This window comes from Amblyomma americanum, chromosome 1 (assembly GCF_052857255.1).
Source record: "Amblyomma americanum isolate KBUSLIRL-KWMA chromosome 1, ASM5285725v1, whole genome shotgun sequence".
NCBI lineage: Eukaryota > Metazoa > Arthropoda > Arachnida > Ixodida > Ixodidae > Amblyomma > Amblyomma americanum.
In genome coordinates, this window is record NC_135497.1 from 36569700 (window position 1) to 36583054 (window position 13355).

Below are 13355 nucleotides of genomic sequence, written 5' to 3' on the forward strand. Positions count from 1 at the left end.
TGTCATCAGCGCATTGGTCGGTCATCGTCATCTATGTCGCTGTCCCGACTTCAGTACAGCATAAAAAAACGAGGCATACAAGCCGACACGACTATTTAAAAATCAGTTTTTTGGCCGTTTCTTGAGACTGCAAAGCCGCGTCCCGCTTTAACGTACGAGCAACCAGGCCCAGCCGAGCATCAAGCGCTTCTCTTTTCACCCAACCCCATGCATTCATTGTCTGAGCAGACGCCATCCTGAAAAGAAAAACTAATGACCACATCCGTATGACAGCATCAATCCGCACTGGACATAAGGCCCCCCGTGCGCAACTTCCGATACCGCTTCCTCAAGGTCGAACGATGACGTTACAGTCACTCATAGCGCTCCTGGTGGCCTCGATGTGAAGCGGAATGCTTACGCCACGGTGTCGCTTGCAGGTGATCTCGGAGGCCATGCTTCCCTTTCCTCAAGCTGCGGAAGGCCTCCACCGCAGGCGCTCCTGGTATTTGTAGCGCACTAAAGACTCGACGCGACTGTGGCGACGCCGGCGCCCGGACTATTTCCTCCGCAAATTGATAAACGAAAACACCGCGGACCATTTCTTCCCGCTGACAATAGCAACAAGGGCGGAGAAGAGGTCGCCTACCTGGATGCCGAAGTGGCTGCAGAGGAAGAAGTCGAAGTCCAGCGGGTGCGTGACCACCGAGTCTACGGTCGTGCCTGGTGGGACGTTGCGGAACTTGCCCACGCCGTCGCGGTCGTTGGCAGGCATGAACCTCGTATGGTGTCGCTTCTGGACCACGATGAACGTCAGCGGTGGCTCGTAGGTCTCGGTGGGACACATTTCCGCACACGCCAGCCGGATGGCGCTCACCTGAGAGATTCGAGAGCGGAAACAAAGAAAAACTTGGTCAGGGTTTAAAGGCCATTCGACGAATCACGATATATACTTGGTACAGAATGTGAACAAAACGCTTTGGACCTTCACGAACTCTGCTGTCCTATCTTATATAATTGTCGTTTGGGAAAAAAACTCTATGGCGAAGAGCAGCGTTTTTTTAGCAACGCTATTATCGGTTTTAATCTGGTTAAACGAGCAGTTTCAGCAACTGTTCAGCTCAACGGAAGTGCAGCTTTTCCAACCAACGCCGAAATGAACAGCAGTCAGCTGCAGTTACTCGCACACTCCGCTAAATTGAGTTCACACGGTCCACATTCTGGATCACATGATCGGTTTATATACATAACTCTAGGCATTGACTTACTATTTGACTTCACTCAACTAAAGTTTCTGTGCAAGCGTGGCGTTTGAGTATGCCGTCAGTGAACAACCACACAAAGCCAAGAAAATTCAGTAGAGGAACGCCCGGCTTCACTGCTCAGCCGTTGTTTTCCTGGTGCCACTTCGTGGCATTTTTTTTTTGTGGCTAAACTAATTCCAATGATACAACTCAAGAATGAAGCCGCTTTTCCCCGTAAAAGGACCCCCTTCCAGTAAATGGCGTCGGCTGGTTTTCACGAACCTGCAAGGTGGACAATGCAGCGAGCGCGGTGACAATGACAATAGTCTCTCCTGTGAGGGGGGAGACTAACCCCTTCCTTTTGCGACTTCCTACATGGTTACCTTAGGAGGCTCATGAGAAATGGTCTACGCCATTGGCTGCAAGAGAGTCCTCTCAGGGGGAAAAGCCGCTTGGTTCTTGAGTTGTATCCGACTATAATGGAAGTTGTAGAGTGAGACTTATATGAGCCAGGATAGCACTCGGCCGATGCAGCGGGTCAGTAGACTGGTCTAACTGCGACCCCCTACTGAGCTGAGATCTCAACTGCAGGTGGCGCTGCCTTTTATTACCCGTACCACATGCGCACTAGAAATAACCGCAATGTTTAATTGTAGCCTTAAGTTTGCCTATGCCATTATTTTCGGAGCTGGCGCTACACGTCCAGATTTAACGACATTACAATTTATTGACAGATTTATTGATATTACAGATTCGCAACTATAACAGAGGAGATTACAATCCAATCAATGATGATCGAAATTCAAATGTTTTCTGATAATATTCTGACGCCCTCTTTTCAATATAGGTCAGTATTAGATAACCGCGGGTTCAATTTAGAGACAAGCTCGCCTAACATGTAGCCAAACGTGTCCCGCTTGTCACGCTATCAAATCATAAATCTAAGCTTTGCTTTAGAAGAAAGCATCGACAAATGAGAAATAAGAAAAAACGGTTGTACAAAAATGCATAGCACGAATGTTCACCCTGCACGCGGGGTAAATATAAAACCTACCTAAAGCTGTGTTGTTATGGCCTTTGTGTCGAAAAAAATAAATATTTTTTTCAAAAGCCCTTCCGGCGCTACTTAGGAACAATAAAAGCAAGCCCTTCAAAGCAATACGTCCGAACAGTGTCAGTAATGATATATCAATACATGATATTCACAGCGCCCCCTACTTCGATGCTGAATGTCCTAAAGCTTTTAATTCGTTTTTCGCATATATTTTCACCAAGAAGATAATCCTAACATCCCGTAAGTACCAGATTTTGGTTACCCGTACATGGCACCGGTTGACATTACACTTTATGGCTTAGTACACCTGATAAATAGCCTAGTACCCTCTTCTTCTGGGGTTGATGAAATTAACTGAAAATACTAAAGAAATGCCATTTCTGTCTCCAGCATCATCTTCCTTCATATCTTTAAGCAGTCAATATCTGCAGGTGAGGTTTCCACCGGTTGGAAAATAGGAAAGGTTGTACCGGTTTTCAAAAGTACTAACAAACACTCGCACGGAAATTGATGACTTGCACCTTTTTGGACTTTGCCAAAGCATTTTATCGGGTAGAACATTGCCGACAAATATCTAAGCTCTGTACTCTAAAATTAAATTCTTTAACTCTGTCATGGGTCCGTAGTCTTCTTTCTAATCGCCAGCAGTTCACCGCTGTTAACAATTATTAATTTCCTGTTTCCGATGTTACATCGAGCGCGGCACTAGAAAGCCTCCTCGGTCCATTACTATTCTTAATTTACATTAATAACCTGCCAGCAACAATCTCATCTTATATGCGCATATTTGCTGACGACTGCATTATTTATTCACCAATAAAATTTACTAATGGCCACCTTGAACTTCAAAGTGACCTCGATTGCATAAACGACTGGTGTAAAACGTGTCTAATGACTTTAAACATTTCTAAGTGTAAGATAATTACTTTTAGCCGAAAATCAGTCACTTCGAATTTTCCATACTACAATAATAACGATACATTGGCTCTGACTACGCAGTATAAGCATCTAGGCATCCATATTTCACCAAACTTTTCTTGGGCTGAACACATAACCATCACTTTCGCTAATGCTTCCCGGTCACTAGTTTTCATTCACCGTAACCTGCAATGCACTACCCCTCACGTGTGTGAACAAGCCTACATTACTTTTGTCACACCGCAGCTAGAGTACGCTTCATCCATCTGGTCACCTCATCAGAAATATCTGAGAGAGAAGTTGGAAGCTGTCCACAATGGGGCTTGTCGTCTCATTTCGCAAAATTGCAGTTATCAGTCTAGTCTAACCCAACTAAAGATCAAACTTTCGCTCTATGCATCCGTTGCAAATTCGTCGCAAGACTGCCCTTATATCTATCTTTCACAAATACGTCCATGCCACTGATTCACCGCCAGCACATCTGCAACGTCCTTCCTACTTATAACATAGATTACATAATAACTACAGCTATGCCGCATTTATGGCAACACACATGCTTTCAACTTCTGGTCACTCCCGCGTGCCATCCGTCTCTGGAAGAATCTTCCGGACTGCATCGCCCTGCAGGCTAATCATGACACCTTTTGCGAACATCTACCCAAACACTTCGCTGATAACGGTTAGCACGTCATTTATATACTCCGGATTCGTACAACTTCGTTTTCAGCAGCTTGAGACCTATTGCCTCTTTGGTTCCGTGGATGCGCAACTTTGCTCATTTATGCCTGATATGTTTTCTTTGGCTTTTGTATAACTCGACTTCGTGCATTTCCCCTGTTTTTGTTCCATGACGCAGTTGTTTTTACTTTTATCCCTTTTTGTGAATTGCGATATCTTATCTGAACTCACCTGTTTTTTGTGTGTTTTGCTGCACTTTTACTATTTTTTTATTTGTAACATATTTTGCACAATGTTCTGTATTTGACCCCCCCCCCCCTTTTATTTTTACACAATGCCTTTGCGGAGACCTGTGAGGTGTCTTTAAATACATAAAAAAATTAAAAAAAGAAAGAAAGAAAACAAAATTTAAAAAAGTCACGGTGATGATAACGCCTTCAAGGGGCTAAAAAAATGACCTGAATATAAACAGTTTCAATGAGTCAGAACCTCAGCAATGTCATTCAAATATAATATAAAAATAAATTTGTAGAAAATGCCACTGTTCTTGCTTGACTAGACGTAAAAGTCGAACTGGCGTGCCAGCTCACAGACTAACAGTGCTTCAGAATTGCTGGTAAAAATGCTGCTCTTTATGAATAAACCATTATCCACAGGATAGTGACTTTTCACAAAAAAAGTTGCATATCTTTCTGCATGCGGAATGGGGACAAGAGTATGCACTGCTGTGGCGAATGAGTTCTGGCGAACTCAGTAGGTCGCAAACAGCAGTTAGTCTGTCTAATGCCATTAAATACGAGCGCGTGACACTGTTCCGATGGCGTTAAAACTTGATCACTAAGTAATTAATGACATTAAACATGACCTTGTGAAACTGGTATAGCACCTCTAACTGTCGTTCAGTTCAACGGACGGTAAACTGCACAGCCGTTAATATCGCCCGTGCGTAAAAGGGGTGAGACACGGAGCGGGCACGCACAAAACCCAACCACAAGCCTCAGTCTTGGATGTTTACCACCTTTTGAAGAGAAACGATCAAGCTGACGTCAACTAACACCGAGAAGACGTCTCCAGAAATGAATGTCCCGAATGTCCTGAAATTGTAGCGCTGTGGAGATCTATTCGGTGCCGTTACGTATATGCACAGGAAGTCCGCTTGTCATAAGACAAAAGGTTATCCAATGACGCTAGCGGCATTGAATGCGGTATAGCTGTCTTAACAAGATGAGAGATTAGTGGACACAGTATTGTAGTAGGCGCAGTTGCTTACCTCATGGTTACGGACTTCCAAGAACTGCCCCTCGCTCACTCCGTCCCTGTAGAAGACGATCCGCAGGGGCTTGTGCCCGGTGGTGCGGTAGAAAACCAGTAGCAATTCCTTGATCATGTCCTTCAGGTCCTTGATAATTTCCACACGCGCCTTAGCCTTGGAGTCTTCAATCTGTACCCGAATGGTGGCGTGAAACTTGGACGGTACAGAGTCTAGGCTTCCGACGCACGCGGCGATGGATGGCCTGATCTTGTCTCCAGGCGATGGGTGCGACACGTCTGCTCCGATGACGATCACGGGCCTATGTAATAGCTTCGGCTTCTCCTGCATCAGGAGACTATTGTTGATGCCGCCCATCTTGACGTTGATCTTTTGGCACAGGTTTTGGATGAGCGCTGCGTTACACTTTTGGACCACGTTGTTGTCCAAGATGCATTGTGTGCGCAGGGAGAGCTCAGTCTCTGCCACCTGCTTGATCTCAGCGTAGTTCGTGGCTTTTGTGATCACAGCCACAACCATCTCCAACTGCGGGTGCTGCTTGCGCTGCTCCGTGAGAACGGTCCGCATGGGCTTGCGGTTTGTGTCGAACGTGATGACCGCAAGCGGCTGCGCAATGCGCATGCCCAGTTCTTGGCCGATGCGGATCAGCATCTTGATGAAGTTGTCCAGGCAGTCCTTCTGCGCGAAGCGGCTCACGTTGAGAACAATCCACTGTGTCATCGACATCGCCTTGTAGAAGCGCTGCCCTCGGAGATCCCACGTACCGTCGCGCGGCTTGCACATGCTGTTGTTCTCAAAAACCAAAGACGGCGGGTCGAAAATTCTGCCCACAACCTGAGTGGGTTCGGGGTTGATCTTGACGCCGAACTCTCGCAGGTACTTGTCCGAGGTGCTGACCATGTCGCGCACAGACTGACGAATCTCCAGGAAGCGCTTGGCTGGCGGCTTGGCCGTGCGCTTGATCATCTCGGCGGTCTGACTCTCCTCGAGTTTCTTCCGACAGTGCTGGCCTTCGGCCAGCTCGCACACCTCCAGAGGAATGTAGACCGGATGCGTCGGGCTGCCACTCTGCACGCAAGGGAAGTTCGGGTACGACAAGCGCCTGTAGCGGCTCTGGAAGTAGTCGGCGACGGAGATCTGACTACCTTTTGATTCAAAATAGATGTCCTTCGCAGCTTCCCTCGTGATCTTGACCACTTTGTACTTGCGCGGGTACGGAAGGTGCGTCACTTTTACGCGGAGTCCTTTGAGCTCCCTATTCAGCCGCGCGTACTGGTTGTCGCGCAATGACCGTAAGTCCGCGGGTGTCAACACACGCCGGCTGTCGCTGAAGAACCTGCACATGAAGTCTACCAGTGGAAGCGACTCGTAGAATGCTGTTGCTGACATGTCGACGTTAAGCATGGACTTCCATTGGGCGGGTCGAACACTCGTGTAGTAGCCAAACCACACCTCCCGGCCTCCTCCGAGGTCATTGTGCTCGTTGGGTCCCGGCGGTCTGAAGAACGAGCGTCCAACCGGCGCAAGGTTGATCGAGGGGCTGTGCCTCAAGACGATGTCGATGGCCTGGAGGACTTCCTGGGGCACAGTTTGTACGCGCTTTTGGAAGACGCCATGCAGGGCATCCAGGATCACGGTGGCTGCATACAGGATCTTGATGATAAACTTCTGGCTTCTCTGGTCTTCCTCGAGGTCGACTGTGAATGTCCGCTCGCGGAAGTTGAGCTGGCGGTGCGTGTACAGGTTCTTGCGGCCATCGAAAGCCGGGATGCAGTTGGCCAGGTCTTGCCGGTACTTCTTTACTAGGAGCTCGATGACTATCCTGTTGATCTTTGTACTGAGGCATCGGTAGTTTTTCTGCTCAGGAACCTTGGTCTCCTTGGCAGTCTCCGAGGAGATGTCGACGTCGTAGTGGTAGACGCTGCCGGTCGGTATCTCAATGCTGAAGTGGTTGGCAAGAAGTTGTATGGTCCGGCCCAGCTGGCCGTGGGCGGGCCTCCGCGGGAAGTGAGAGGGCAGGGTTCGCTCGAGCTCCTGCGCCGTGATTGGTGGTAATTAGAGCAGGGCATGAAGAAGTAAGTATGCACGCACTGTTTCGTGTGTTGAGCGTCACACAAGTTTGGCCGAATCGTCTTCGATCTACACTACAGTGCAGGACCGGTTCCGGTGAGTCTTAACGGGGAAAGCCTCCTGCACCCCGTGTGTTGTAGCGAGCCTATTAAAGGACGGCGCTTGAACATTAATATAGCTCCCCTGAGAATGTCTTAAATGTTTTGTGCAAGCGAAGTTATCTGCAGTCAATATCTAAATTACAGCGTCTTCTAGCCTTTCTATCTCCTTTCATCACTCTTTTCATGCTCACAGGTCGGCGCTCTTCAGCCAGCCCTACCCACTCGGCCACACCGCCGGCTGCAGACGCGTTCGGGAATTTTCCCGGTAATGGTGGGGGGGGGGGGGAGCCGCCGAAACGACACTTATTATTGGCAGCGGCCACAGTAGCTGCCATACTTCTGAATCTAACCGACAGCCACATCTGAACAAAAATACGCAGGAGCGCGAGGCGGAGAAATGCGCGGGCGTGAAAAAATCGCTGGAAAGAGCTCGCCAACCTTCGCTCGGGATTGTGGGTTCTGTGCTCAATGTAGGAATATATGGTTCAGGTGTTTATGACGAAAGCTCGTAGTACTTGAGCGAGGTTATGTACACGGTTGGTCAAAAGTTCCGGGGCCACAGGGCTTGCTTCTTTCATCGGTATATCGTGGCATTTAAGGTGCGATTAAAGCTATCAAGGTTCGCAGAGTATAGAACGATACCTCTTCCGCCCTCTACGGATATTTTGAGTCTTTGGGTGTGTCATGTCTGCCTGATTATACAGCTCAAAAGCAGACCCTATGGCCTGGGAACTTTTGACCTACCCTGTACTTTCCTCGGAAGGTATTTCAAAGCCTTGTTCTATCTTGAGCACATATGACAGGGACGATCGGGTCGACTGCAAAATCAAGGAACCGCACTGCGTGGTCGTGGTGTACATCAAAAGCGAGACAGTCAGTACTAGTTCTTTCTGTGCCTTAATTTATTTATTCAGGGAACCCAGCCCATGATAGCGCCAGTGCTGAAGTATTTCTTCCAAGGTTTCAGAACCACTCAAAGGGCAACTGTGGGCGAGTTTGAATGTTTTAGACGTGGTATTGTGTTCCTATTCGCATAACATTTCTTGGGAGTCAATTCTCTGTGCCTTTAAAAGCGTTTTTCAAAATCCTGAGCAGAAGCCCTTTAAACCAGCAAAAGCAAAGAACACCGAAACTAAAACTGGGTTTCTCCCAAAGAATGACGTCAAGATAGAAGCTTGTCGTCATGCATACTGTCACAAAAACTTTCGGCGCGTTGACTGACTAAACTGGAGACTGTAAGCGACAGACCACTGTTTGTGTGAAATGATCAAAAACAAAGGTCTTCATTTTCTTCTTCTTGCGCAAACTCCAAGCAAATATGGAAGGGCATGCAGCTGGTGACGTCACACGTGCAAGGTCTCCCGCAGAAATCGTCCCGATTGGGGCGACAAAATTGGAAACATTTAATTATTCGTGCTGAAACAAACCGACGCCCGGCGGCGAAGCTCGGCACAAGGAACTACCTTGGAAATTTCGGCATTCGTGGAGGCCAAAAAAAGACGTCGCAGCTGCCCATTAACAGCGAAAGATGAACAACATTCACACGAATTTTTCTGTGAATTGAGAATGTGCAGACGCCTAATTTATAAGTATCAACAGCTGCAGTCCAAGGAAACATCAGTTTGCCAGAGTGAATGTTCGGGCTCGACGGTGCATCATTTCGCTTCGAGTTAAAGACCATTTAAAGAGTGACTAAAAAAGAAAATACACTCACCGCGGTGGCTCGGTGGTTAGAGTGCTCGATCACTGATCCGGCGTTCCCAGGACCGAACCCGACCGCTGCGGCTGCGTTTCGATGGAACCGAAACGCTAAGGCGCCCGTGTGCTGTTCGATGTCAGTGTACGTTGAAGATCCCCAGGTGGTCGAAATCATTCCGAAGCCCTCCAATACGGCGCTTCTTTCTTTCTTCTTTCACTCCCTCGCCTTTTTGTCCTTTCTCTTACGGCGCGCGGTACGGGTGTCTGCCGATATGAGAGAAAGGTGCTGCGCCAATTTCTTCCGCCCCACCCAAGAAAATTTGATGTGGATTAGCCCAATAATAATAATAATAATAATAATAATAATAATAATAATAATAATAATAATAATAATAATAATAATAATAATAATAATAATAATAATAATAATAATAATCGGTTTTGGGGGAAAGGAAATGGCGCCGTATCTGTCTCATATACCGTTGGGCACCTTGACCGCGCCGTAGGGGAAGGGGAAAAGGAGGGAGTGAAAGAAGGAAGAAAGAAGTGCCGTAGTGGAGGGCTCCGGAATAATTTCGACAACTTGGGGATCTTTAACGTGCACTGACGTCGCACAGCACACCGGCGCCTTAGCGTTTACCCGCCGCAGTGGCTCAGTGGTTAGGGCGCTCGGCTACTGATCCAGAGTTCCCGGGTTCGAACCCGACCGCGGCGGCTGCGTTTTTATGGAGGAAAAACGCGAAGGCGCCCGTGTGCTCTGCGACGTCGGTGCATGTTAAAGATCCCCAGGTGGCCGAAATTATTCCGGAGCCCACCGCTACGGCACTTCTCTCTTCCTTTCTTCTTTCACTCCCTCCTATATCCCTTCCCTTACTGCGCGGTTTAGGTGTCCAACGATATATGAGACTGATACTGCGCATTCCCTTTCCCCCAAAATTATTATTATTACTTAGTGTTTTTCCTCCATAAAAACGCTGCCGCCGCGGACGGGTTCGAACCCGGGAACTCCGGATCAGTAGCCGAGCGCCCTTACCACTTAGCCACCGCGGCGGGTTGGATCCAGGATATACAAAGCGAAACCGAGATTGAAGTCTCCACTGAACCACGGAGCCGATTGTGCGCTTTTCGTTTCGTGAAAATGAACGGTCTTTGCAAAGTTGTCCACGTCAATGAACTCTATGAACGCCGTCGGCTCACTTGTTTTGTTTGGTTTTTTGAGGAAAGGAAATGGCACAGTAACCGTCTCACATCTCGGTGGACACCCGAACCGCGCCGTGAATTAAGGAAGGTATAAAGGAGGGAGGAAAAGAGGAAACTAAATTTAAAGTTGGATTTTGAGGAAATGTGCGGCGGTGCGCAGCGGCTGCTACTAGTGCTACTAGTGGCGCATGCGCAGTAGTGAGTAGGGATCGAGAGAGAGAAATGCGCCATGTGTCGTCACTGCTCCTCGTGCATGTGCAGCACGGCTCTCCAGGAATCACGCGAAACTGCTCAGCCTGCGGTCAGTAAAGCTTCCGCTTTAAAAAGAATTTCACACGCTGGCAACACAACACTCAGCCGCTGGTGCGTAAGTAGTGAACCCAAAGGCTAAACCTGACGACGCAATAATTCCTCGAGCAACCCTTTATCCAGGCGACGACTGAGGCCCTGAACCTCACAGAAGAAACTGTGAGAATTGAAAATTGGTTATCGGGGATAGGAAATGGCACTGTACCTTTCTCACATATCGGCGGACACCTGAGACGCGCCGTAAGGGAAGGCAAAAGGCGAGAGTGAAAGAGGAAAGGAAGAAAGAAATGCCGTAGTGGAGGGCTCCGGAATAATTTAGACCACCTGGGGATCTTTAACATACACTGACATCGCACAGCACGCGGGCGCCTCAGCGCTTCGCTTCCATCGAAACGCAGCCGCCGCGGTTGGGTTCCAACCACTCATCGAAATACAAACTTTCCTTTTAAATTTCGCCCACTCGCCTTGTCTATATCATTGTTGACCAAGGAACTCATTGCGGTTCCCAAACGTTGTTCTCTATCTTGACTTTCTCAGCAGTAAAATCTGATGTTTCACTTCCAGAGCGCCCTATACGTCAATCACTGCCACGATGCTTGCTACCCACAGAACTTTTTGTTAGTAAAAACTAAGCACTGCATAGTCGGCTGCAATTCGAGAAAGAAGCGACGGATGCCCTACCAAGGAAGCCTTGCAGCCAACGGCGTCGGCCGATTCTCCGGACGTCGCTCTCAATCTGATTAAACGGTGGTTCATCTCCTTTCATATGCCACTCTCTGAGATGTCACGCAGGTCCAAGAGGATTGACTAACCATGAAGTCATGAGAACCAGTCGACGCCTTTGGCTGGAGGGCCTCTTTCGAGAGGAACATGCTGTTTCGTTCTTGAGTTGTATGCCTCGCCGCGGTGGCTCAGTGGTTAGGGCGCTCGACTACTGATCCGGAGTTCCCGGGTTCGAACCCGACCGCGGCGGCTCCGTTTTTATGGAGGAAAAACGCTAAGGCGCCCGTGTGCTGTGCGATGTCAGTGCACGTTAAAGATCCCCAGGTGGTCGAAATTATTCCGGAGCCCTCCACTACGGTACCTATTCTTCCTTTCTTCTTTCACTCCCTCCTTTATCCCTTCCCTTACGGCGCTGTTCAGGTGTCCAACGATATATGAGACAGATACTGCGCCATTTCCTTTCCCCAAAAACCAATTATTATTATTATTATTATTATTATTATTATTATTATTATTATTATTATTATTATTATTATTATTATTATTATTATTATTATTATTATTATTATTATTATTATTTAGTTGTATTATACCGGGGTTTGGTTCTCGTGCCGTCTGTGCAAGTCGATATTTTGGAAGGGTGATGTTTCCTCTTGCCTTGAAACTAACAGTTAAAGCCCTTTGTAACGAAGCGGTTTATAACGAATCAACTGATATAACGAAGAAATTATGATTGCACGTGGAAGCTCAGCCAACAGGAGCTATAACGAAGCTACCCTTACAAAGAAGTTATCGCCGGAAACTTTCAACTTCGTGGTAAAGAGGTTCAACCGCTTTAATAGGTGCAACTTTATATGGACCCCTGGCATAACAAGCTGCACAGCATGGTTTATAACGAAATAATGGATATAACGAAGGAATTACGATTCCCCGTGGAAGCTCGGTCAACACTACATATAACGAAGTAACAGCCGCGAACGAACTTTCTACTTTGTTATAACGAGGTTAAACGAGCTACATGCCATGGCCCAAGGTGAAGCCCTTTTCGGAAAACAGTACGCACCTTGATACTGACATCGCCGCCTGGAGTGGCCTGGTCTCCAGCTTCGGGGGTCTGCTCTGTTACTGCAACGGGCGGCGTACATGGTGGCGACGGTGGTAGGGCAGCTGCTGCCGGCTGACTGCGACTCACGGCGGCTGCTGCGGATGCAGGCCGCGGGCTGCTGGCCGCTACGTTGGCGTCACCTGCGGCGGCGGCGGCCCCGTAGCTGGGACGGGAGGCGCTGGGCTGAGCGGTGGGCTGCGCGGTGGGCTGAGCTCTGGGCACCGCGGCAGGGGCCGGGCCGCGGCTGACGGCGCGCGGCTGCGGACTGGGCGCGGCACCCTGCTGCAGTACTTGCGCGAACGAAACCCGCGACGTACCGGCGGGCGACGGAGCAGGAGCGGTGGCTTGATTGCCACCGCTGGCCGAAGGCACCGCTGCGAGCCGAAAATGCCCGTTTAACGTAGCGTTCATACATCTGCTGCGTGTGCGATCATAGCGATCGCTACGACACGCATATATACACCGCCGAAAGCTGAAGACTGGACAGCCGTCGCCGGAGCTCCGTTGGTAGAGCACAGGACGCTAAATTCAGAGGTAGTGGGTTTCGGATACCAACGGCGGCATGTGGTTGTTTTCCTTCTGCTTTATAATCAATTATTTTTAAAAAGTTTCGTTTTTTCTTCATGGGGGTTTAACGTCGCAAAGAGAGAGACAGAGAAAGACGGAAAGGCAGGGAGGTTAACTAGGCAACACCCGGTATGCTACCCTACACGTGGGAAGTAGAACGAAGGGAGAGATAGAAAAGGGAGAGAACAAAGGGATATGATCACTTTTCCACGTGTCCGTCGGCCGTTACTTGCAGGGTACACAGGGCACACACTGATTGTTCACAATCTTGCACTCAGTCCTGAGTCCTTCAATAACTTTAAAGGTGCCTTCAAAGCTGTCCTCTGCGACGAAGGCGTACTCCAAGCACCCAGACTCTTTAACAAGTTTTTGCCGTATTAAGACCCCACGGATGAACACCACATATTATTAAAAAAACATCCCTTATGCTTCTTGGTTC

General features: G+C 48.5%; 1 pseudogene; it reads right to left on the reverse strand.

Annotated features, from left to right (window-relative positions):
* Nucleotides 1-538: 538 nt before the first annotated feature.
* Nucleotides 539-6767, reverse strand: LOC144127529 (protein argonaute-2 pseudogene; annotated as a pseudogene).
* Between the last annotated feature and the right edge of the window lie 6588 nt (nt 6768-13355).